The following is a 27,952-nucleotide window of genomic DNA, read 5'->3' on the forward strand; positions in this document are numbered from 1 at the left end:
GTCCAGTGTTGGGAAGGTCAGGCATCGCAAACGACACAATTGGACTCTCCTTGTGGATTTGGGATTTCAAAGAACGCACAGTTCTTTGCGGTGCTTTTGCCAGCTTGAGTCTTTTCATTTTTCTAGCGAGAGGCTGAGTGCTTCCATCCTCATGTGAAGCTGAACCACTAGCCATGAACATAGGCCAGGGCCTCAGCCGTTCCTTGCCACTCCGTGTGGTAAATGGCATATTGGCAAGTTTACGCTTCTCCTCCGACAATTTTATTTTAGGTTTTGGAGTCCTTTTTTTTCTGATATTTGGTGTTTTGGATTTGACATGCTCTGTACTATGACATTGGGCATCGGCCTTGGCAGACGACGTTGCTGGCATTTCATCGTCTCGGCCATGACTAGTGGCAGCAGCTTCAGCACGAGGTGGAAGTGGATCTTGATCTTTCCCTAATTTTGGAACCTCAACTTTTTTGTTCTCCATATTTTATAGGCAGAACTAAAAGGCACCTCAGGTAAACAATGGAGATGGATGGATTGGATACTAGTATACAATTATGGACGGACTGCCACGGTTAGGTGGTATAAAAAAACCACGGTTAGGTGGTATATAATACAATTATGGATGGACGGACTGACTGCCGAGTGCCGACACAGAGGTAGCCACAGCCGTGAACTACCGCACTGTACACTGGTTGATAAAGAGATAGTAGTATACTCGTAACAACTAGTATGACGACGGTATAAAGAATGAAAAAAAAACCACGGTTAGGTGGTATATATTATAATACAATTATGGTTGGACGGACTGCCTGCCGAGTGCCGACACAGAGGTAGCCACAGCCGTGAACTACCGCACTGTACACTGGTTGATAAAGAGATAGTAGTATACTCGTAACAACTAGTATGACGACGGTATAAAGAATGAAAAAAAAACCACGGTTAGGTGGTATATATTATAATACAATTATGGATGGACGGACTGCCTGCCGAGTGCCGACACAGAGGTAGCCACAGCCGTGAACTACCGCACTGTACTGTGTCTGCTGCTAATATAAACTGGTTGATAAAGAGATAGTATACAATACTACTAATATACTGGTGGTCAGGCACTGGTCACCACTAGTCACACTGGCAGTGGCACTCCTGCAGCAAAAGTGTGCACTGTTTAATTTTAATATAATATTATTTATCATGTACTCCTGGCTCCTGCTATAACAACCTGCAGTGCTCCCCAGTCTCCCCCACAATTATAAGCTTTATATACAATACATTGATGTGCAGCACACTGGGCTGAGCAGTGCACACAGACTGAGTCACTGTGTGACTGTGTATCGTTTTTTTCAGGCAGAGAACGGATATATTAAATAAAACAAACAACTGCACTGTCTCTGGTGGTCACTGGTCACTGTGGTCGTCAGTCACTAAACTCTGTCTGCACTCTCTTCTAATCTACAGTATCACAGCAATCTCTCTCTCTCTCTCTCTTCTAAATCTAATCTAAATGGAGAGGACGCCAGCCACGTCCTCTCCCTATCAATCTCAATGCACGTGTGAAAATGGCGGCGACGCGCGGCTCCTTATATAGAATCCGAGCCTCGCGAGAATCCGACAGCGTCATGATGACGTTCGGGCGCGCTCGGGTTAACCGAGCAAGGCGGGAAGATCCGAGTCGCTCGGACCCGTGAAAAAAAAAGTGAAGTTCGTGCGGGTTCGGATTCAAAGAAACCGAACCCGCTCATCTCTAGTACGCACTGCGGTTACTTAATACCGTCAGCGCTGCGTAAGGTTTAAGGTGTAACATCATTGCAGTGCTTTGCAGCACAAGGTTTAGATTGTAAGAATATCATTGCATTGCATTACGAATAAGGTTTAAAGTTTATCAAAAGTGTGTGCGCGCGCTGTGCATTCTTTGTACACCCAGCTAAGTACGTACACGGTATGGGAATCTGTACGCAAATAGCGTGCGAAGTGCGTAGTGTGTGTATTAAAGGTACGGCCACAGCGGCTCCATGGTAAAAGTGTATTTAGAGGTATAGCTTTATATTTTAAGATAATATCGACATTATCAATTAGAGTCTCGTCCGGGATTTTCCTCATACCCGCAGCCTAGCAGGTGAAAGCAGACTTTATCTATCAGCAAAGGGCGGACAGGTATCCACGTAAGCCTTCTCCTGATTGGTGGATACACTGGTAAACTCTATCTCAATTGCTGATAAGATAAGCGTCTGCTCTGCATGGTTTGTAGGGATGCTGGTGGTATCCGTAAGGTAAATACGCAAAGCTATTTTTAAAGTCTGTGAATTTCTGTTTGGCGCCAAATGTGCACACAACACACGCATACACCTGTACTTTGTACTTTGTATACCTGCTCGCATTGTTGCCATAAGTATTGATTATTAGATTCATTTTGACCTGTGCTGAGAAATTTGTTGCTATTTAGTTAAAATATAGACTAGATATTAAGGAAGTAAAACATAAAACACAGATACAGTCTTGCCAAGTTAAACAGGTTTATACAGAAAGATACTGTGTGTTGTGTTAAGTGAGCGATTATAGGTAATATCGCTTACATTTATAGAAGTGTGGGATTTGTGCTACTGCAGACATACGGTCTTTGTACACATGTCTCGGACAAAGTACGGGACTGCGTACGCAATGTAAAGACGTACGCACGGTCGCGTGTTTACGCAACGTGCGTAAGGGTACGATTGCTAAGTACAAATTACACAATAGCATTGTTTAGTATTAGGCGCGGGACGGTAGCCACGCGATAATAGCACAAATTGCTCAGTGTCCAAGATTTAGTTTAAATAAAACCTTTTCTACTGTATTACCTCTGGGGAAGCTATCAGTCAACAGGAAAGGATATTTTTCTGATCAGAAAACTATAGAGTGTTAGTGTGGGCTGAAAAAGGTGTGAATGTATTGAAACCCGCTTGGTGAACTCGGTGAACTCGGTGAAACTCGGTGAACTTGGTGAGCACGGTCTAGGTGAATACGTGCAACGGAGTGTGATAAAGTTTTTTAAAGTTGTTGTTTTCTTGGTGTTACACTCCGGCTGTTTTGGAGCACAGTGTGAAGACTCCAGTGATCCTACAACTTATAGATAGCAAGTGTCTATAAGCGGTACGATTGGACCGCATGGTTGTGTGAGCAATACGTGGCGCAACGTGATACGAAGTTTTGCATATTTGTGCGTAAATCTCGTCATCATACCCGTTGTGTAGAGCACATGCAAGCGTGATTTGTGTAAACATTGTCTTTTAGGCAGATATTCACAGGGTACGGTAAGTTACTCCTAAAGGCCCAGGGGATATAGGCCGAAGTAGGGCCGGCATTGGCTACACGTGTCTGCTAAAAGGGGCGGATCCGTAGTACTCAGAGTAGAAGAAGTTAGTGGAAGAACTTTGAGGACTTTCACCGTTACTGTGTTTGGAGCATTTTAGGAAGTTTTCCCGTGTTAAAAGGGTCCACAATGGGAGCCAAGTGCACAACACAGGGACGTTCCTCAGTCAGGGTTCAGACAGCAGAATTGAGACCCAGGGGGTCAGCTCGGTTGGTAATGTGGGGGAAGTATGGTCCTTACACTGAGACCTTTTGTGATGAATGGACACGAATGACTGTGGGGGATATAGCATCAATTCATGGGATAGGTAGTTTTGAACCAGAGGTGTTGCAGAATTTAAGGGTTAGGATATGTCTGATAAAATCCCAAAAGCAAAGGGTCAGACACACAAACTGTTTAAATTTATGGCAGCAAGAGGGCGATATGCAAGATAAATTTACATATGCAACCGGTTCCAAACCTAGCGGGGACGAGAACACAAACACACCATTGTCGACACAGGTCGAAGGGGAACAGAAGGCTACAGTCAATGATACATCCGTAAATGATAGAAATTGTATGAAAGAGCAATATATTAACCCTGACTTTTGCAAAATGTATCCTGTTTTGAAGTCTCTCCAAGGTTTTAGGTCACAGGGAGATGAAGGATTCAGCCAAATCGCAGCTCTCCTCCAAGCAGTCATGTTGCAGTTAACTCAGGTGGGACCTGTCCAACCAGGTAGAGCAGTAACAGTATTCCCCAATGAAAGAACTGGTGAGGTCACAGCTACCGGTAAGTATGAGACAGTTCATAGCACAGAAACAACAACACCACACAGTAAACAGATTAGGAACGGAATGGTAGGATTACACCCTGTCTTGGAAATGGTAACTCCCAATGGGGGAACTGATAGTCAGAAAGTAGTCCTCATCGAGAATAATGCAATGTATTGCCCGTGGCCCAGAGATGAGCTGCGATCAATCATTTCAGAATTCCCTGACCCTCGGAAGCATTTAGCCAGATGTCAGAAATTCATCAGAGATCTGGGTAATGTGTATGAACCAACAAACCAACATTGGCGGACATTTTTGAAAACATGCCTACCCCCTAATATTGACACCCAAAAATTAATCACTGATTGTAGGCTAGAGTCGGATAGTCGTATGACTGACAAACTCAATCAGGAAAATATAGAACAAATTAATAGACAACTAGAGTTGTATTTCCCCACAACTGCTAAATGGAGGAAAATTTTCTCCATAAAGCAGAGGGAAAACGAAATGGCATCTGAATATTTCCATCGGGCCCTACACATAATGGATAGATACATGGGGGTATCAGGTACAGGGAACGATACGAATTACAGGAAGGTAGCTGTGTCTGTGCTAATGGACGGACTCGATCAGACAGTGAGGGACAAAGTACAAACATCTTTGCCTAATTGGAGAGGGGTCACAGTAGCTTGCTTTAGAGAGTGCGCAATTGAACACCATAGGAATATTGCTAGGCGTAGAAAACTGCAAGAGGAGAGGCTGAGGATTGAAAGTATACAGGCTCATACACCAAAGTCTCATCAGCCCAAACCCCAAAACCCTTGTAGTAACAAAAGACCGAAGATATGTTACATTTGTAAAAATGAAGGACATTTTGCTAGAAATTGTAGGAGTAGTAGAGCACATAGCCAATATAGACCCCTAGACAGAATAAACAAGCCACGGTATTAAACACATAGACGGGATCAAGGGACATATAGTAAGGAATCACGATACAGTATAGAAAAACACAGATTCGGTTAATGGGAAGAACAGAATAAATGCAACTTTAACCTTTTGACAGAATTTACGGAGATTAGGAGGAGGCTTCTAAACTTCTGCTTCTCTTTCTCTCTAGCAGAAGTGACCTATAAGTAATTTAACAGGAGTTTTGTTAGAGAAGGTATATATATAGAGTGCTCCCACCCAGGAAGCACAAAATATGTTAAAATACCCACGAAGACTAATATTGCATTTCACTGTTTTAGAAGCATGTCCATCACAGGTAGAGGAAATTATCTCAAGGATACCGGGTTCCCTATGAACTTAGAATGGACAAGACACTGGATTGATGGCTGGGATAGTCCCAGTAGAGATATAACACACATAGAATTTTTTTTTCGGGGGGGAACAGACCGATTAGGGAATCATTCCCCGTAGTGCCCAATCCAGATGTAAAACTTTGTAAAATCTTCTTTGTTACTAAACTCTGTGAGTTGTCTTCAAAGTTTCCTCTTCATCTCTGACGTTCACCGACAGATTTACAGCTCAAACATCACATGTCTACTCGGTCTTTTCAGAGGTCTGCCCAAACCCAGTATGTCTCACCAGCATCACTGTGCCTGGCCATGCACAAAGGGTGGAGAGTGGAAATACTGGTGGGGAGGGAGACTGTGCATAGATACCGATAGACATGATGGTGTGACAGCCTGATGGTGAACGCAAATCTGACAAATTTTCTTTTTATTATTTTCTCTCTCTTTTTCACTTTCCACGGATAGTTTACTTCACATAACTGATAATACACAACAGTTAAACAGATTTATGTTTCCTACAGAAAGGTCGCTGACTCGGAGAGAACATCGTATCACTGGAGTGTCTGTGACGGGAAGGCTGAGAGGCAGGACTGTTGTCACGGCACCTGAGCGCGGAGAACAACAAGACCAGAGGCGGTTGTCGCACCAGTTTTCTTTTTCCTTTTTATTATTTTCTCCATCTCCCATTACCCTCCTTTCCTCCCCCTTCTTGTTCCCTTTCTCTTCCCTTAACAAGACGGACTTACCCCAAGAGACTGCGTTCCGAGTTTTCATGTTAACCCTGTTGTTGACCAGACCAGTCTGTTTCGGTGAGAGTCCCAGAGAGGTCGAGAAAGGATCTGGAATGAGTTCTGATGGTGAGGACGGATTTGTAGAATTCCAAGAGCAACACATCAATCGAGCAAAGGCGAGTATCAGAAAACCATCTGGTAGTCAGGAAACTAGGAGGCACTGTGAAGGGTTATTGGCTGAGGAAAATTGCATTTGTAAGAATTGTGAGAACATAGTCGAGGATGGGTGCATCCAGAGATGTCAGTCCAGCCTTAATATCAACATGGACCGTCATCCATTGAGTGATTACCACTCACTAGTGGGTAAGGTCTTAAACCAGACAGAATGCTTGGTGTGCTCACAAGTACCTCAAGGTCAGAGCAAGTCAGGATTAGTACCGTACCCTTTCGCAATAGATGAGGTACTCGAATTACGGGGTGGGAGACCGGTGGACAAGAAATTTTATATTTCTAGGCCCCCTAGTTTGAAGCTCCACCAGTATCATGGAGATAGATCCTTAGTGTGTTTCAACATTTCCAATTCCCGAAAACCAGGAAATTGGGAAGTGACATGGAATAATCAAACCATGGCATTTTCGCACAGAGCTGATAGGATACCCGTAGACTCTGAACTTATACGCCAAATAGCCAACAGTGGAAGGTATTTTCGGTATAGGCATACTCAAGGAAGTAAGACCATGCGGGTTGGAGAAGTATCACCAGGGTACTGTGCGCATATCATACAGCCTGATACTTGTACTGAACAGATTAGAGAGTTAGGGATAGGATTTTTCACTTGGAAAATTTGTAATATGGTAATGTCATATTCTGTCCCCTATGTTCTCCCTGATGATGCTTATTTCATATGTGGGAGGAAGGCGTATAAGTAACTTGCCCCAAACTCAGAGGGATTGTGTTACATTGGAAGAGTGTTGCCAGAGGTCATGACCATAACCCATGATAAGATGAAAGACGTTCACCGCAGTGCTCAAGCTCCTTATACTCATACTCATTATGAACACATCGTTAAGAGACACCTCATAGATAGGACAGAGCACGTAGCCTCTGATTTGATCCACGAATCCACCGGGATTCAATTCCTTCTCGCATTAGACATCACCCGTACTGCCAGAGGAATTATAAATTATAGGTATATCCATGCGCTAGTGATCCTGATAGATAATATCACTGAGATGTATGACGACACCTTCAGGTATACGGGTAGGGAGTTGCAAGCCTACAAAACATAACTGATCCAGCACAGGATGGCCCTCAATTATATCACAGCCGTGACGGGTGGGTACTGGGTCACTTTGGCAACTCAATATGGTGAGAAGTGCTGCACGTATATTACAAACAGCACTGATGACCCAACGGAGATCATAGATCAAAAGATGGACGATATCTTGCAGTTGAAGTAGGAGTTCCGAAGGAGACACAACCTTACCCTGACTGCTGTGAGTAATGAACTGACCGGCTGGGTCTCATGGTTGAACCCACGCAATTGGTTCTCAGGTTTAGGAGAATGGGCTCAAAATGTTATTATGAGTGTAGGAAAGTTTCTCCTTTGTATCCTGGGAGTCGTCATAATTATTGGCTTGATATTTAGGTGTGTTCGAATTTTAACGCGGCGCAAGCACGGCACAAAATTGATGAGTCTAAGGAGCGGGGGCATTGTTATAGCAGCAGATTTAATTTACGACCCATCCATAGAAACAATGTTGTGATAAGGATTGCAAAAGAATTCCACGACCCATTTCTTTCACCCGTTTTTCCTGTGTTTCCCCCTCAGCAAAAATACACCCATCCGGAAAAGACTTCGATCAACACCCAAGAATGATTACGAAAATGTTATGTGAATGTATTTTAGATATGTGTCTTATCTTCATCTCTACAACCTTCAGTTAGTGACACACACAGTCGACAGGTGATATCCACATATATTAGCACTCACATATGTTCCCCCTCCATGTATCATCAACTAAATGTGCACCCCATTTGTTGGAACAAGAAGCCGAAAAGAGCTTGGTAGTGTTTGTTGGCCCACTTACAGACCCTTAATACGGGATAAGAAGGATTTAATGTATACTTCGCAATACCTTGAAGCTTATTTAGAACATATACGGCGCGATGATACATGCCCCTCAGACATGGATTCATACATACATGCTTTTACTATCCCACTAGGTCATACATTTCCCGCCTACACCTCTCCTACTACCATCCAATCATCTGTAGATATTGTATTGTATATTTTTCTGTTTAGTGTTTAGATAAGTGGCAGATATTGTTGACTGCCAAAGGGTGGACTGTAAAAGTCGAAAAATTTTGTAATGCATACATCGGGGTATATGCAATTGCGGTCGAATTCCCGAAAATGTCGAAAAACGTGACATTTTCGCCAAAAAAAAAAATTCGACAATGCAATTCAGTACTTTTTTCGTCAAAAAAACTGACTTTCCAAAGTCGACTTTTTGAATTTCGACATTTGTCAAATTCAACATTTCTGCAATGGTACAAATGCGGCAATTCGACAAAAGTATATTCAATTGAAGATTGTAAATTCGACAACAGTGCTTTTAGACAGTAAATTCGTCATTTTCAATCCGCCACACTTTGCTGGCGGAATCTAATAAAAAATTTTAAAAACATGTTTTTTTTTGTGTTTTTTTATTGCTAATAGCATATCTATTTATATTAGAAGGGATTAGGTACTTGGTTTGTCTATTTTGGAGGTACAAGTATTATTTATATATTTTTAAAAATATATATATATTTTTTTAATGGAATGGCAAAAATCTGAAAGAAAAATGCGTGGGGTCCCCCTCCTAAGCATAACCAGCCTCGGGCTCTTCGAGCCGGTACTGGTTCTAAAAATCCGGGGGGGAAACTGACAGGGGATCCCCCGTATTTTTAAAACCAGCACCGGGCTCTGTGCCTGGTGCTGGTGCAAAAAATACGGGGGACAAAAAGCGTAGGGATCCCCCGTATTTTTTACACCAGCACCGGGCTCCACTAGCTGGACAGATAATGCCACAGCCGGGGGTCACTTTTATACAGCGCCCTGCGGCCGTGGCATTAAATACCCAACTAGTCACCCCTGGCCGGGGTACCCTGGAGGAGTGGAGACCCCTTCAATCAAGGGGTCCCCCCCAGCCATCCAAGGGCCAGGGGTGAAGCCCGAGGCTGTCCCCCCCATCCAAGGGCTGCGGATGGGGGGCTGGTAGCCTTTTGAAAAATGAAAGAATATTGTTTTTTCCAGTAGTACTACAAGTCCCAGCAAGCCTCCCCCGCAAGCTGGTACTTGGAGAACCACAAGTACCAGCATGCGGGAGAAAAACGGGCCCGCTGGTACCTGTAGTTCTACTGGAAAAAATACCCAAATAAAAACAGGATACGCACACCGTGAGGGTAAAACTTTATTTCACACATGTCGACACACACATACTCACCTATGTTCACATGCCGACCTCTGTACACTTGTCCAAGTAGAATCCATGGTGTACCTGTGAATAAAAATATATTCACCTGATCCAGTGTCCTGGTCTTTTATTATAATCCACGTACTTGGCAAAAAAAAAAAAAACGAACACCCGGACCAGGTGGACTGAAAGGGGTCCCATGTTTACACATGGGACCCCTTTCCCCGAATGCAGAGACCCTCCGTGACTCCTGTCACAGAAAGGTCCCTTCAGCCAATCAGGAAGCGCCACTTCGTGGCACTCTCCTGATTGGCTGTATGCGCGTCTGAGCTGGCAGACAGCGCATCGCACAGCTCCCTCTATTAGTTTCAATGGTGGGAACTTTGCAGTCAGCGGTGGGGTTACCCGCGGTCAGCCGCTGACCGCAGGTGACCTCACCGGTGACCGCACCGCTGACCGCAAAGTTCCCACCATTGAAAGTAATGGAGGGGGCTGTGCAATGCGCGTCTGAGCTTAGACGCGCAGAGCCAATCAGGTGAGTGCCACGAAGTGGCGCTTCCTGATTGGCTGAAGGAACCTTTCTGTGACAGCAGTCACCGAGGGTCTCTGCATTCGGGGAAAGGGGTCCCATGTGTAAACATGGGACCCCTTTCAGTCCGCCTGGTCCGGGTGTTCGTTTTTTTGGGGTTTTTTTGCAAAGTACGTGGATTATAATAAAAGACCAGGACACTGGATCAGGTGAGTATAATTTTATTCACAGGTACCCCGGATCGTCGGCGACATTGGAGATGAGCCGAGAGTCGGCGTGTCAACATAGGTAAGTATGTATGTGTCGGCATGTATGAAATAAACTTTTACTTTCACGGTGTCTGTGTCCTGTTTTTATTTGGGTATTTTTTTTCCAGTAGAACTACAGGTACCAGCGGGCCCGTTTTTCTCCCGCATGCTGGTACTTGTGGTTCTCCAAGTACCAGCTTGCGGGTGAGGCTTTCTGGGACTTGTAGTACTACTGGAAAAAACAATATTCTTTCATTTTTCAAAAGGCTATCAGCTCCCCATCCGCAGCCCTTGGATAGGGGGGACAGTCTCGGGCTTCACCCCTTGCCCTTGGGTGGCTGGGGGGGACCCCTAGATTGAAGGGGTCCCCACTCCTCCAGGGTACCCCGGCCAGGGGTGACTAGTTGCGTATTTAATGCCACGGACGCAGGGCGCTGTATAAAAGTGACCCCCGGCTGTAGCATTATCTACCCAGCCAGTGGAGCCCGATGCTGGTGTAAAAAATACGGGGGACTCCTACGCTTTTTGTCCCCCGTATTTTTTCACCAGCACCAGGCGCAGAGCCCGGTGCTGGTTTTAAAAATACGAGGGATCCCCTGTCAGTTTTTCCCCCGGATATTTAGAACCAGGACCGGCTCGAAGAGCCCGAGGCTGGTTATGCTTAGGAGGGGGGACCCCACGCAATTTTTTTTCGGGTTTTTTACCGTTTTTCCCTGTTTTTTTTACATTTTTTATAATCTAATCAAAATCCGTCAAATCGGCCGTTTTTCGACAGCGGGACTGTCAAATCCGTTTTTTATTGAATATGTTGAATTCCGGCACCCACCTGCCGGAATTCGACGGTCGAATTGTGTTGAATTAAAAAACGCGTGAAAAATTGCCGCGATTCGCCGGCAATTGCATATACCCCATCATGTACTAACCACACACACATGCCCGCTGCGCGTGCACTTGTTCCGCCATGCGTGCACATATCCGCAATTTATGTTTGTTCGCCCCCGCGATCCTGCGCGTGGTATGGGTATTTACGGCGGAGTTTGTGAGCGCATAAAGGGTTATCAGAACATTACATATTTAACCCAAATAGTGCACTTTGTACACATAGCTCCCCTGCACCACATCAGCAAGTATCAATGGTTTAAATGGTTCCAGGACAAAGGGATTCACCTTTGCATGATAGGAAGGGACAGACAAAGGTTATAAGGTGATGTCTAGTATCCAGCTGTAGGGTATTTTAAGGGTAACATTCCGGTGTTGGTTAGAGAAAGATCGCATGTTCCTGCGTATAGTTATGTGCAGAAGTAGAATATAGATATACACTGTATTTACTGTATATTATGTATGCGGCGGGAATCCAGAGGAGACCACCCACAAGAGCAGTTAGGGAAAGACATCGCCCACCTTTTCAAATCAACCTATGACCTCTCCTGTAATGTAAAGATGCATCTCTGTGTCCAATGAACAAAGGGATTACAGTAACCATTGTATTGTATATGGAAGTTGTGTATAAAAAGCCTGTTGTTGCCTGGCCGGTCAGAAGACTCTGAACGCTATCTACCTGATGAGCGGAGGACTGGTCCAGGTTGCGCAAGCGAACATTCTCACGTATGTACATTGACTGTAGCCATTATTCTGTTGTAGATTTATCTTGTTAGCCTTGTAGTGTATAAACTGTACTGTTATCCCCTTTCAAATAATCCACTGTGGCCTTAGAACCCAGCGGTTAACTACAAATCGGTGTTGTGTCCTCATTTCCCTGCTAGGGTTTAAAGCGTATTACATTACCTAACTATATAAAGTTTAAGTGTATTGATAAGGTGTGTACGCACTGCGGGTAATTAATACCGTCAGCGCTGCGTAAGGTTTAAGGTGTAACATCATTGCAGTGCTTTGCAGCACAAGGTTTAGAGTGTAAGAATATCATTGCATTGCATTACGAATAAGGTTTAGAGTTTATCAAAAGTGTGTGCGCGCGCTGTGCGTTCTTTGTACACCCAGCACAGCGTGTGTACGCTAAGTACGTACACGGTATGGGACTCTACGCAAATAGCGTGCGAAGTGCATAGCGTGTGTATTAAAGGTACGGCCGCAGCGGCTCCATGGTAAAAGTGTATTTAGAGGTATAGCTTTATGTTTTAAGATAATATCGACATTATCACATGCCTACTTTTACGGTGTTGAGAAAGTAATCCTCCACCATTCTTTGGATGGTTACCGTATCAGATGGAGTTACGGTAGAGGTGTCACTAATACTGGGAAATTCATCTAGACATGACTAGTTGTCAAAATGTTGTTTGAACTAATCTGCATCCCTACTAGGTCTTTGGGGATTTTTTTTTTCCTGGCTGTTTTCTAAAAAACTGGTGGAGGAGACAGCACTTGAGCTGCCAACTTGCTCACCAGGAGCTCTTTGCATCTCTTAAGATCTGTGTCAGTTGAAAAGAAAGACACAGCATACAACTTGAACCTAGGATCAAGCACGGTTGCCAAAATGTAGTGATCCGATTTTAAGATATTGACGACATTTGGATCCTGGCGAAGCGAAAAAAGGATTTGCTCTACAAGTCCAGCATAATTTGCAGATTCGCCTACTTTTATCTTCTCTTTAAATTTCTCCAGTTGTTTTTCCAAAAGCCTAATAAGGGGAACCACCTGGCTCAAGCTAGCAGTGTTGGTACTCACTTCACAGGTGGCTACTTTGAAGGATTTGAACACCTTGCACAAGACAGAAAGTAATTTCCACTGTGCTGGGCTAAGGTACATACAACCCCCTCCTCTCCCAATGTCATGGCTTGTTGTATAGTTATGAATGGCTTTCTGCTTTTTCTCCATACGCTGAAGAATATAAAGGGTAGGAGTTCAACCTTGTCACCACTTCTTGCTTCAGTTGCTGGAAGGTCAGGATAAACTCTTCTTGCAGGTGCAGCAATCTCCTGCATGCTATTGCGGAATGCCGAAAATGCCCCGAAATCATTTGGGCCGCAGACAGCATCTCTTGCATGCCCCTGTAATTTTTAAAAAAAACCTAGACCACCAATTTGATCGTGTGAGCAAAACAGGGAATGTGTTGGCATTCACCCAGCTGTAATGCTTTCACAATATTAGTGGCATTATCCAAAATTACAAATCCTGAGGAGAGTCCAAGTGAGTTAAGCAATGTCTCTATCACATTCCTTAGTATTTCTAAGAGAATGTCAGAGGTATTCCTCTTCGTAAAGCCTGTGATGCACAAAGTAGCCTGCCTCTGAATGAGCTGGCTATGTTTGCTATGTCAGACTCGGGTTTTCCTGCCTGACTCGGAAACCAGAACAAGGCCAAATGTCATAATCCCGCTGTCGGATTATCACAGGGTTTGGATTCCATATAAGGAGCCGCGCGTCCCCGCCATTTTCACTCCGGCATTGTAGAGTGTAGAGAGAGGACGTGTTTCCATCCTCAGTGTCCTGCATCAGTTCAGTGTTAGTGTCTTGTGCTGCATCAGTCCAGTCACAGTGGTTGTGTCCTCTGCTGCCATATGTCCAGTGCTGCTGTATAAATCCAGTCCAGTGGTGCTGTGTTATGCTGCATCAGTTCAGTGGTGATGTATTGTGCTGCATCAGTCCAGTCACAGTGGTGGTGTACTCTGTTGCCATATGTCCAGTGCTGCTGTATAAGTCCAGTCCATTGCAGTGGTGCTGTGTTGTCCTGCATCAGTACAGTGGTAGTGTCTTGTGCTGCATCAGTCCAGACACAGTGGTTGTATCCTCTGCTGCCATATATCCTGTGCTGCTGTATAAGTCCAGTCCATTGCAGTGGTGCTGTGTTGTAATGCATCAGTCCAGTGGTGGTGTCCCTGTGCTGCTGTATATGTCCGGTGGTATTGCCGAATATATCTTGTGATACTGCGGTATATGTAAATTGATACTGCCGTATATGTCCAGTGATACTGACATATATGTCCATTGATACTACCGTATATGTCCAGCGGTACTACCGTATAATTCCAGAGATCCTGTCATATAATTCCAGTGATCCTGCCGTATAATTCCAGTGGTACTGACGTATAAATCCAGTGATCCTGCCATATAAATCTAGTGATACTAGCATATAAATCCAGTCCAGTGATATTGCCGTATATGTCCAGTGATACTGCCATATATGTCCATTGATACTGCCGTATATATCCAGTGATCCTGTCGTATAATACCAGTGAGCCTGCCGTATTATTCCAGTGGTACTGGCGTATAAATCCAGTCCAGTGATCCTGCCGCATATGTCCACTGATACTGCCGTATATGTCCATTTATACTGATGTATATGTCCAGTGATACTGCCATATATGTCCAGCGGTACTTCCGTATAATTCCAGTGATTCTGCCGTATAATTCCAGTGATCTTGCCGTATAATTCCAGTGGTACTGGCGTATAAGTCCAGTGATCCTGCCATATAATTTCAGTGGTACTGGCGTTTAAGTCCAGTCCAGTGGTACTGCCGTATATAACCAGTGATACTGCCGTATATATGTCCATTGATACTGCCTTATATGTCCAGTGATCCTGCCGTATAATTCCAGTGATCCTGCCGTATAAATCCAGTGATCCTGCCATACAATTACAGTGGTACTGGCGTATAAGTCCGGTCCAGTGATACTGCCGTATATGTCCATTGATACTGCCGTATATGTCCATTAATACTGCCGTATATGTCCATTGATACTGCCGTATATGTCCAGCAGTACTGCCATATAATTCCAGTGATCCTGCCGTATAATTCCAGTGATCCTGCGTATAATTCCAATGATCTTGCCGTAAAATTCCAGTGATCCTGCTGTATAATTCCAGTGGTACTGGCATATAATTCCAGTCCAGTGACACTGCCGTATATGTCCAGTGATACTGCCATATATGTCCAGTGATACTGCTGTATATGTCCAGTGATACTGCTGTATATGTCCAGTGGTACTCCCGTATAAATCCAGTGATACTGTCGTATATGTCCAGTGGTACTGTCATATAATTCCAGTGATACTGCCATACATGTCCAGTGGTACTGCCATATAATTCCAGTGATACTGCCGTATATGTCCAGTGGTTCTGCCGTATAAATCCAGTGATACTGCCGTATATATCCAGTGGTACTGCTGTATAAATCCAGTGGTACTGTTGTATAAATCCAGTGATACTGCCATATAATTCCAGTGATACTGCCGTATAATTCCAGTGGTACTGGCGTATAAATCCAGTGACACTGCCGTATAAATCCAGTCCAGTGGTACTGCCGTATAAGTCCAGTGGTACTGCCATATAATTCCAGTGATACTGCCGTATAATTCCAGTGGTACTGGCGTATAAATCCAGTGATACTGCCATATAAATCCAGTCCAGTGGTACTGACGTATAAGTCCAGTGATAATGCCATATAATTCCAGTGGTACTGCCGTATAAGTCCAGTCCAGTGGTGCTGTCCTGTACAGTATATTATTTACTCCAAATAAAGAAGTTATTAATATTTAATCAAAATAAATTTCACGGGGTTTGCTCTGTGTAGTCTAGAGGTATGCTATCCTGTACCACATATTGTTATATACAGTAACTCCAAAAAAATAATGGAGAACAAAAATTTGAAGGATAAAATAGGGAAAGATCAAGAACCACTTTCTCCTAGTGCTGAAGCTGCTGCCACTAGTCATGACATAGATGATGAAATGCCATCAATGTCGTCTGCCAAGGGCTTGGCTGATGCCCAATGTGATAGTAGAGGACACGTAAAATCCAAAAATCCAAAGTTCAGTAAATAGACCCCAAAAAATCAATTTAAAAGATCTGAGGAGAAATGTAACCTTGCCAATATGCCATTTACGACACAGAGTGGCAAGGAACGGCTAAGGCCCTGGACTATGTTCATGACCAGTGGTTCAGCTTCACATGATAATGGAAGCCCTCATCCTCCTGCTAGAAAAAAGAGAAGAGTTAAGCTGGCAAAAGCACAGAAAATAACTCTGCATTCTAAGATGGTATCACAAATCCCCAAGGAGAGTCCAAGTGTGTCGGCGGTTGCAATGCCTGACCTTCCCAACATTAGACCGGAAGTGGTAGCTCCTTCCACCATTTACAAGCCCGCTGCAAGTGTTTGAAGGAGCATCCACAGTCCAGTTTCTGATGTTCAAATTGAAGATGTCACTGTTGAAGTACACCAAGATGAGGATATGGGTGTTGCTGGTGCTGAGGAGGAAGTTGAAGATGAGGATTCTGATGGTGATGTGGTTTGTTTAAATGAGGCACCAGGGGAGACAGCTGTTATCCGTGGGATGAATAAGCCCATTGTGATGCCTGGGCAAAATACCAAAAAAGCCACCATTTCGGTGTGGAATTATTTCTCCACAAATCTGGACAACAGGTGTCAAGCCATGTGTTGCCTCTGTCAATCTGTAATAAGTACGGGTAAGGACGTTAACCACCTAGGAACATCCTCCCATATACGTCACCTGCAGCGCATTCATCAGAAGTCAGTGTCAAGTTCAGAAACTTTGGGTAAGAGCGTAAACAGTCTACTAAATCCCTTCTTCCTCTAGTACCCAAGCTCCTGCAAGCCACACCACCAACTCCCTCAACGTCAACTTCCTCCTCAGTCAGGAACGTCAACAGTCCTGCAGGCCATGTCACTGGTAAGACTAAGGAGTCCTCTCCGAACTGGGATTCCTCCGGAGGATCCTTGAGTGGTACGCCTACTGCTGCTGTTGCTGCCACTGCTGTTGTTGCTGCTGGGAGTCGATCGTCATCCCAGAGGGGAAGTCGGAAGACCACTTGAACTACTTCAACTAAGCAATTGACTGTCCAACAGTCCTTTGTGAGGAAGATGAAATATGACAGCAGTCATCCTGTTGCAAAGCAGATAACCGAGGCCTTGACAGCTATGTTGGTGTTAGATGTGAGTCTGGTATCTACCAATAGTTCAGTGGGACTTAGAGAATTGATGGAGGTAGTGTGTCCCCAGTACCAAATCCCATCTAGGTTCCACTTCACTAGGCAGGCGATACCGAGAATGTACAGAGACGTCAGAAAAAGTGTCCTCAGTGTCCTAAAAAATGCAGTTGTACCCACTGTCCACTTAACCATGGACATGTGGACAAGTTGAACAGGGCAGATTAAGGGCTATATAACTGTGACTTCCACCTGGGTAGATGTAATGCCTCCCACAGCAACAACAGCAGCAGCACCAGTAGCAACATCTCGCAAAGGCCAACTCATTCCTAGGCAGGCTACGCTATGTATCACCTCTTTCCGTAAGAGGCACACCACTGACAACTTCTTACGGAAACTGAGGTACATCATCGCACAATGGCTTACCCCAATTAGTCTTTCCTGGGTATTTGTGGTATCAGAAAAGGCTACCAATATTGTGCGTGCATTACATCTGGGCAAATTCCAGCATGTCTTAAGTTTTGCACATACAATTAATTTGGTGGTGCATAATTTTTTGAAAAATGACAGGAGCATGCAGGAGATGCTGTCATTGGCACGAAAAATAGCGGGCCACTTTTAACATTCTAACATCGCGTGCCGAAGACTGGAGCACCAGCAAACACTCCTGATCATGCCCTGCCATCACCTAAAGCAAGAGGTGGAAACAAGGTGGAATTCAACACTCTATATGTTTCAGAGGATGAAGGAGCAGCAAAAGGCCATTCAAGCCTATACATCCACCTACAATATAGGCAAAGTAGGGGGAATGCCCCCGACTCAAGCGCAGTGAAAAATGATTATCATCTTGTGCAAGGTTCTCCAACCCTTCAAACTTGCCACACGTGTAGTCAGTTCAGACACTGCTAGCTTGAGTCAGGTCATTCCCCTCATCAGGCTTTAGCAGAAGCAGCTGGAGAAACTGAAGGAGGAGATAATACGGACGATTCTGCAAAGTATGTGGGACTTGTGGATGGGGCCCTTCATTCGCTTTCCCAGGATTCAAGGGTGGTCAATCTGTTGAAATCAGAGCACTACATTTTGGCCACCGTGCTTGAGCCTAGGTTTTAAACCTATGTTATATCTCTCTTTCCGGCAGGCACAGGAGTTCAAAGATCTGCTGGTGAGAAAATTGTCAACTCAAGCGGAAGGTGACCCATCAACAACTTCTCCTTCATTTTCTCCTGCAGCTTGGCTGTGAGAAAAAGTATAATATTTCCTAGCCCACCCGCTGGTGGTGCATATGATTCTGTCATCATTGATAGAATTATGGAGGATTATATGAGTGACAGCATCCAAGTAGGCATGTCAGACAGTCCGTATGCAGGAAAAAGAGGCAATTTGGATGCCCCTGCAGAAACTGGCTTTATTTTACCTAAGTTGCCCCACCTCCAGTGTGTACTCCGAAAGAGTGTTTAGTGCAGCTGGCAACCTTGTCAGCGATTGAAAATGTGGAGAAGATGCTGTTCATCAAAATTAATTATAAATTCCTCCAGGACTACCTTTACCAGCAATTGTCTCCAGAAAGTACACAGGGACCTGTGGTGGTGGATTCCAGTGATGACGAATTAATACTCTGTGAGGAGGAGGATGTACACATTGAAAGGGGTGAGGAATCGGAGGATGAGGATGAGATTGACATCTTGCCTCTGTAGAGCCAGTTTATGCAAGGAAAGATTGCTTCTTTATTGGTGGGGGCACAAACAAACCAGTCATTTCAGCCACAGTCGTGTGGCAGACACTGTTGCTGAAATGATTGGTTTGTTAAAGTGTGCATGTCCTGTTTATACAACATAAGGGTGGGTGGGAGGGCGCAAGGATATTTCCATTTTGCAACTCTATTTCTTCTTTGCATCATGTGCTGTTTGGGGACTAGTTTTTTAAAGTGCCATCCTGTCTGACACTGCCGTACAACTCCAGGGGTACTGCCATATAAGTCCAGGGGTACTGCCGAATAAGTCCAGTCCAGTGGTGCTGTCTTGTGCTGCATCAGTCCAGTGGTGGTGTCTTTTGCTGCATCAGTCCAGTGGTGGTGTCTTGTGCTTCCATAAGTCCAGTGGTGGTGTCTTGTGCTTCCATAAGTCCAGTGGTGGTGTCTTGTGCTTCCATAAGTCCAGTGGTGGTGTCTTGTGCTTCCATAAGTCCAGTGGTGGTGTCCTGTGCTGTACATTATTTACTCCGAATAAAAGGGTTATAAACATTACAGTATATTATTATCCAAATAATTTTTACAGGGTTTGCCCTTTGTGGTGTAGGGGTATGCTCGCCTGTGCTATATATTATTGGAATAGCTCCAAATAAAAGGGTTATTATTATCCAAATTAATTGTACAGGTTTTGCTGTGTGTGTGTGTGTGTGTGTGTGTGTGTGTGTGTGTGTGTGTGTGGTTTAGGGGTACGCTCTCCTGTGCCACCAATATTGTGCATGTATTAAATCTGGGCAAATTCCAGCACGTCCCATGTTGTTTGTGACACCCATCTGTGTCGCTTAGCTTAGTCATACAGCTACCTCATTGCATCTCTTTTTCTTCTTTGCATGATGTGCTGTTTGGGGCCCAGTTTTTTTAAGTGCCACCCTGTCTGCAACTGCAGTGCCACTCCTAGATGGGCCAGGTGTTTGTGCCACACACTTGTGTCGCTTAGCTTAGTCATACGGCTCCTCGGTGCAACATTTTGGCCTAAAAACAATATTGTGAGGTGTTCAGAATAGACTGGAAATGAGTGTAAATGAATGTTATTGAGGATAATAATACCGTAGGATCAAAATGATCCTCAAATTCTTTGATTATTTTTTTTTTTATTAAACTTTTTTTTTTATTATGGTTTTGTCATTGAAAAAGAAAATGTAACAGACAGTACATTAATCATGAAAGCCAGTAAAGGTCATACAAATTTTAATGAGAATCTCAAAATAAACATCAGAAACAGACCTAGACCAAAAATAATATCAAATACCATTACCTCGGAACAGAGACAAAGAAAAAGAGAGGGTGGGGTAGGGGGGTGAAAAGGGGGGATGGGGGGAATTGCACTTCCATAATGAGCAGGTTTATCAGTAGATGTGGTGATGATGGAAACAGCATGTAGACATATATATCGTACTGGAGGCAATACATGAACAATAATACTTTTGAGTAAATGTAAGTGTACATAGCAGCCATGTAAGAAAAGACCATTAAATAGCAATGTAAAAAGCATTGTTAGCATGGGAAAAAGCGGTTTAATATCCCTATCATCCTTCCATGCAGAAAAATTTATACATAAGCAAGCTATGGGGTATGGTTGAAGAGAGATAGGAAAATAATTAATAATGAACCCGAACAGTTTATTCCAAAAATGCCTGATCTTAGTACAATTCCAGAAGCAATAGTAGAACGTAGATCTCGCCCCTCTACATTTGGGACATCTATCAGTAACAGCTGGGTTAATATACGCTTGGATGCAAGGGGATAGATAGGCTCTGTGTAGAGAATTAATGTGTAGGTTAGCCGAACTTAAAATATTCATGGTAGAATGATAATGCTGTAGGAGAGAGTATAGGAAGTGATATACGGGATATCTGATTTCCATGAAGCAACTAATTTATTCAAGCTTGGTGTACCACGTAAGTTGACTATAAGTGTATAAATTTGTTCAATTTTATAAGGGTGAAATTCGCAGTATTTAAAAACTTTTGCTAAAGGAGAGGTGGGGATAGGTACATAAGGCTCAAGCTGCAGGGATGAAATGTAATGTCTGGTTTGAAGGAACATGAAGAAATGTGAATATGGAAGGGAATACCTGTCTCTATGCATAGTAAACTGGGTCACATATCCTCCTGGATCAAAAACCTGTGAGGCAGAGCATAGCCCCCTCTCACACCATTGAAGAAATAGAGCATTATGAAGAGAAGGAATGAATGAGGGGTTCTCCCACAAGGTCACATATGAGGAAGCTGTATGATCACATTTCAATCTTTTGTGCAATTTCAACCAGCTAAAGTAAGTATCTCTAAATAAGGGAATAAGGGATGTTCCAGAATATGGGAGGGGGGGGGGGGGGAGAATAGAGGACTTCTGTGTATGTAAGAGAGCGCAGGGGGAGTAAGGGTGGAAAAGAGAAGTATCCAAGGCCAGGTTGGTATATGTACTTTTACCTAGCAACCAATCGGCAGCATAGCTGAGAAATACCACTAATGAGCAGGAAAGAAAATCAGGGACTCCAACACCACTAACAGATCTGTCCATCACAAGTTTGGAGAAGGCAATTTTCGGTTTCTTCCTCTGCCATAAAAATGTGTCATCGCCCTACGTAGTCGAGTTTCGTCCTAGTCGAGGAGGCGAATCGGGAGAGACTGCATAATGTAGAATATTTTTGGGAAAATTATAGATTTAAGGACAGCAATCCTGCCCAACAATGATAGGGGCAGAGTAGCCCATCCCTCCAATCTGGCAATCGTAGTTGAAGTCACTGGTGAAAAATTGAGATCATAAATATAGGATATGTTGCGGGATATGCTTACTCCTAAGTATTTAAAATGTGATTGGGTAATTGCAAAGGGGGAAGTGAGAGTAAGAGAGGAGAGAAGAGGGGGGGAATGTGGATTGGTAGCAGTTAAGATTTGGTGACATTGATCCTATAGCCCGCCATCTTCCCAAAGTCTGAGATCAGGTGCATAATCTCTGGTACTGAGGAAAGAGGATTTGAGACAAATAACAACATGTCGTCTGCAAAAAGTGCAACCTTAAGCTCAATGTCATCGATAAGAATACCCTCATAGACTGTGGACAGCCTAAGAGCCAAAGCTAAGGGTTCAAGAGCTATGGCGAAAAGAAGTGGGGAAAGAGGGCAGCCCTGCCTCATCCCCCTTCCTATGGGGAAGGAGTCAGAGAGGAAGCCATTGCAGTAGATGTGGGATGTAGGGGACAAGGATAGGGTTTGTATGGCGTGGATATAGGAGTCTGGGAAATGAAAACGACGTAACGTGGCATACAAGTGTGGCCATTCAATAAGGTCGAAGGCCATTTCTGCATCTAGAGAAAGAATAGCATTCCCAGAAGGGTAAGTAGAATTCTGACAGGCGTGTAGGGCTGCAATCACCTTCCTCACATTATCCATCGAGTGCCTGCCAGATATGAACCCTGTTTGGTCTGGGTGGACAATGTGAGGGAGTATAACCTTAAGGCGTTCCGCTAGGATCTTGGCCAGCAGTTTGTAGTCAAGATTTAATAAAGATATCGGTCAGTAGGAGCCCGGGAGGGATAGATTCCTGCCAGGTTTAGGGAAAATCTTAATAATGGCGGAGGTAAAATGGGGGGGAGGGGACCCAGATGACAACAAAGAGTTAAATACATCAACAAGGACACCGCCAACATGTGGGAGCATCAGTTTATAAAATTCACCACTATAACCATCAGGGCCAGGTGCCTTGTTGGGTTTCAACTGTTTGATCGCTCTCTGAACCTCAGGTAAAGTAATCCGGGCTTGGTGTGGAGATCATATCAGCTGTGAGGGTAGGAAAGGGTAGATCATTCCAAAAGGGCGGACGGTCATAGGATGTATAGGCAGGAGCAGGAGGTGGGGAGGGAGGAAAGGATGTAGTCAAGAGAGGGGGTGAAGAAGCAGAAGTGGAGGGGGTAATGTCAGGGGCGGCTGGGGTGTAGAGAAGTTTGTTGAAGTTTGCATTATGTGGGAAATTTGCTTGTTTGTGGTAGTCAGCGTTCCCTGTTGAGTGCATAGAGGGTGAACAACTGCAGGAGAATATGTACCTTGCAACAGGTTAGAGAGGAGACATCCTGATTTGCTGCCAAATCTGTGAAACTTGTGATGGATCGAAAAGAGGTATCTGTCACCCATCTCGGTCAGATACTCATCAAAGTGAGTCTTTGAAAGAAGATAGGCTTGTTTCGTGGTAGGTTTGGGGGCTAATTTGTATATTTGGAAGGCCTTGGATAAAGCATCTTGAAGCAAAAGGTAGTGTACAGAGTATTTGTTATTATAGGCCGCGCTGAACGAGATGATTGCCGCCCTGAGCACAGCCTTCGCCGACATCCAAAATAGAGAAGGGTCTGAATGGATGTGCTCAGAGTAGGTCACACAAAAATCATCCCACGCAGCCTCCAAGAAGGATTTAAATGTGGAGGAACAACAGAGTCTGGAAAAGAATTAAAAACACATTTGTGGGACCCAAAATAACAGGCACTTAAACTATCTTAGTGTGATATGTATATAAAAATACTCAGCAAAAGAACATCCCTGGAGTATACGGAGGTGGTGGAATTTCCAAACCGCAACATGGATGGCCTTCTTCCTTTTTCTACAGAACTTTTCGGCCCCTCAGGTTTAGCATGAAAAGAGAAATGGTATATATATGTGTGGTAATGTTTCAAATAATACACAAGTCTCTTTCAATGTAGAAGACGTTCACACAGCAAGGACAATGCACATCTACTGGAGAGGCGTACCCAAACTCACTTCCCAAATGAAAGGAACAAGCCTATAAAGGTTTCTTTTTTATCCACCTCTGTGTCAGAAGATCATTGGTTTGAAAGAAGACCCCCTATACCAAGGAAATAGGCGTACCTCACTCACATAAGAGAGGTGTATTTGAAACATATAAAGGTATCTTTTCCACTGTGTAAGATGAATGTAAGGCGTACCCTACTCACGACAATAAAGGTTATGTTCAAACACATCTGGGTTTCTTTCAATGGGTAACCGTGTTGATCATTAAGATCGATTTCATATATGGATGTTCCAAATGGGCGTCAGACAAAAATATATATATATAGATCACGATCAATCCATAAAAAGTTATTTATTAAAAAAATGCCCCAAACATTCAGGGTATAGCACGGCACAATCAATAAAAAAGTGTGCAAAAGTTCATCAGATGTTAAAGCAGCTTGACTTATGCATCCATAAACAAACAAGAAAAAAAACACAAAATTCTATACATGAAGCAAAAAAACTTTTTTTCTAAAAACAGTTCCAGTTCATACCTAAATGGTGAAACGAAAGGTCCACACTCTCAGCTGAGAGTATGAACTGGAACTGTTTTTAGAAATAAAATTTTGTTTGCTTCATGTATAGAATTTTGTGTTTTTTTCTTGTTTGTTTATGGATGCATAAGTCAAGCTGTTTTTAGAAATAAAATTTTGTTTGCTTCATGTATAGAATTTTGTGTTTTTTTTCTTGTTTGTTTATGGATGCATAAGTCAAGCTGCTTTAACATCTGATGAACTTTTGCACACTTTTTTATTGATTGTGCCGTGCTATACCCTGAATGTTTGGGGCGTTTTTTTAATAAATAACTTTTTATGGATTGATCGTGATCTATATATATTTTTTTTGTCTGACGCCCATTTGGAACATCCATATATGAAATCGATGTTAATGATCAACACGGTTACCCATTGAAAGCAACCCAGATGTGTTTGAACATAATCTTTATTGCCGTGAGTAGGGTATGCCTTACATTCATCTTTCACAGTGGAAAAGATACCTTTATATGTTTCAAATACACCTCTCTTATGTGAGTGAGGTACGCCTATTTCCTTGGTAAAGGGGGTCTTCTTTCAAACCAATGATCTTCTGACACAGAGGAGGATAAAAAAAGATACCTTTATAGGCTTGTTCCTATCATTTGGGAAGTGAGTTTGGGTACGCCTCTCCAGTAGATGTGCATTGTCCTTGCTGTGTGAACGTCTTCTACATTGAAAGAGACTTGTGTATTATTTGAAACATTACCACACATATATATACCATTTCTCTTTTCATGCTAAACCTGAGGGGCCGAAAAGTTCTGTAGAAAAAGGAAGAAGGCCATCCATGTTGCGGTTTGGAAATTCCACCACCTCCGTATACTCCAGGGATGTTCTTTTGCTGAGTATTTTTATATACATATCACACTAAGATAGTTTAAGCGTCTGTTATTTTGGGTCCCACAAATGTGTTTTTAATTGTGTTACGATTTGAACGTTTGGTGAGGTTCTTCTGTGGTGAACTATTTTACGGGCTGCTTCTGTGTTTGCGCCAGTTACCAGGGATTCACAAAATGTTATTCTTTCAGAGTCTGGAAAAGAACTTGCCTAACCTTGTTGAGCCCTGTTCATCAGGAAAGTGGATAGTAGTAGAAACTAGTGATGAGCGGATTGGTTCCTCGGAATCCGAACCCCCCCGAAACTTCACCCATTTTACACGGTTCCGAGGCAGACTTGGATCCTCCCGCCTTGCTCGGTTAACCCGAGCGCGCCCGAACGTCATCATCCCGCTGTCGGATTCTCGCGAGATTCGTATTCTATATTAGGAGCCGCGCGTTGCCGCCATTTTCACTTGTGCATTGGAGATGATAGGGAGAGGACGTGCAGCATTCTCTCAGTTTCTGTGTTCAGAGTGCTGCACATATCTGTGCTCAGTGTGCTGCAAATATCTCTGCTCAGTGTGCTTGCAAATATCTGTGCTCAGTGTGCTGAAAATATCTACATTCTCTGCCTGAAAAATGTTCCATATCTGTATTGCATTGTAGTACATAGTAGGAGGACAGTGCCGAATTTTGCTGACCAGTGACCACCAGTATTATATAGCAGTACGTTACAGTAGGCCACTGCTCTACCTACCTCTGTGTCGTCAAGTATACTATCCATCCATACCTGTGGTGCATTTTAGTTGTGCGCAGTATATATAGTAGGAGGACAGTACAGAATTATACTGACCACAAGTATATAATATATAGCAGTACAGTACAGAAGGCCACTGCTCTACCTACCTCTGTGTCGTCAAGTATACTATCCATCCATACCTGTGGTGCATTTTAGTTGTGCGCAGTATATATAGTAGGAGGACAGTGCAGAATTTTGCTTACCACCAGTATATAATATATAGCAGTACGGTACAGTAGTCCACTGCTCTACCTACCTCTGTGTCATCAAGTATACTATCCATCCATACCTGTGGTGCATTTTAGTTGTGCGCAGTATATATAGTAGGAGGACAGTACAGAATTTTGCTGACCACCAGTATATAATATATAGCAGTATGGTACAGTAGGCCACTGCTCTACCTCTCTCTGTGTCATCAAGTATACTATCCATCCATACCTGTGGTGCATTTTAGTTGTGGGCAATATATATAGTAGGAGGACAGTGCAGAATTTTGCTGACCACCAGTATATAATATGTAGCAGTACGGTACAGTAGGCCACTGCTCTACCTACCTCTGTGTCGTCAAGAATACTATCCATCCATACCTGTGGTGCATTTTAGTTGTGCGCAGTATATATAGTAGGAGGACAGTGCAGAATTTTGCTGACCACCAGTATATAATATATAGCAGTACGGTACAGTAGGCCACTGCTCTACCTACCTCTGTGTCGTCAAGTATACTATCTATCCATACCTGTGGTGCATTTTAGTTGTGCGCAGTATATATAGTAGGAAGACAGTGCAGAATTTTGCTGACCACCAGTATATAATATATAGCAGTATGGTACAGTAGGCCACTGCTCTACCTCTCTCTGTGTCATCAAGTATACTATCCATCCATACCTGTGGTGCATTTTAGTTGTGGGCAATATATATAGTAGGAGGACAGTGCAGAATTTTGCTGACCACCAGTATATAATATATAGCAGTACGGTACAGTAGGCCACTGCTCTACCTACCTCTGTGTTGTCAAGTATACTATCCATCCATACCTGTGGTGCATTTTAGTTGTGCGCAGTACATATAGTAGGAGGACAGTGCAGAATTTTGCTGACCACCAGTATATAATATATAGCAGTACGGTACAGTAGGCCACTGCTCTACCTACCTCTGTGTCATCAAGTATACTATCTATCCATACCTGTGGTGCATTTTAGTTGTGCGCAGTATATATAGTAGGAGGACAGTACAGAATTTTGCTGACCACCAGTATATAATATATAGCAGTATGGTACAGTAGGCCACTGCTCTACCTCTCTCTGTGTCATCAAGTATACTATCCATCCATACCTGTGGTGCATTTTAGTTGTGGGCAATATATATAGTAGGAGGACAGTGCAGAATTTTGCTGACCACCAGTATATAATATATAGCAGTACGGTACAGTAGGCCACTGCTCTACCTACCTCTGTGTCGTCAAGTATACTATCCATCCATACCTGTGGTGCATTTTAGTTGTGCGCAGTATATATAGTAGGAGGACAGTGCAGAATTTTGCTGACCACCAGAATATAATATATAGCAGTACGGTACAGTAGGCCACTGCTCTACCTACCTCTGTGTCTTCAAGTATACTATCCATCCTTACCTGTGGTGCATTTTAGTTGTGCGCAGTATATATAGTAGGAGGACAGTGCAGAATTTTGCTGACCACCAGTATATAATATATAGCAGTACGGTACAGTAGGCCACTGCTCTACCTACCTCTGTGTCTTCAAGTATACTATCCATCCTTACCTGTGGTGCATTTTAGTTGTGCACAGTATATATAGTAGGAGGACATCGCAGAATTTTGCTGACCACCAGTATATAATATATAGTAGTATGGTACAGTAGTACACTGCCCTACCTACCTCTGTGTCATCAAGTATACTATCCATCCATACCTGTGGTGCATTTTAGTTGTGCGCAGTATATATAGTAGGAGGACAGTGCAGAATTTTGCTGACATCCAGTATATAATATATAGCAGTACGGTA

Source organism: Pseudophryne corroboree, chromosome 7 (genome assembly GCF_028390025.1).
Source record: "Pseudophryne corroboree isolate aPseCor3 chromosome 7, aPseCor3.hap2, whole genome shotgun sequence".
Classification (NCBI taxonomy): Eukaryota; Metazoa; Chordata; class Amphibia; order Anura; family Myobatrachidae; genus Pseudophryne; species Pseudophryne corroboree.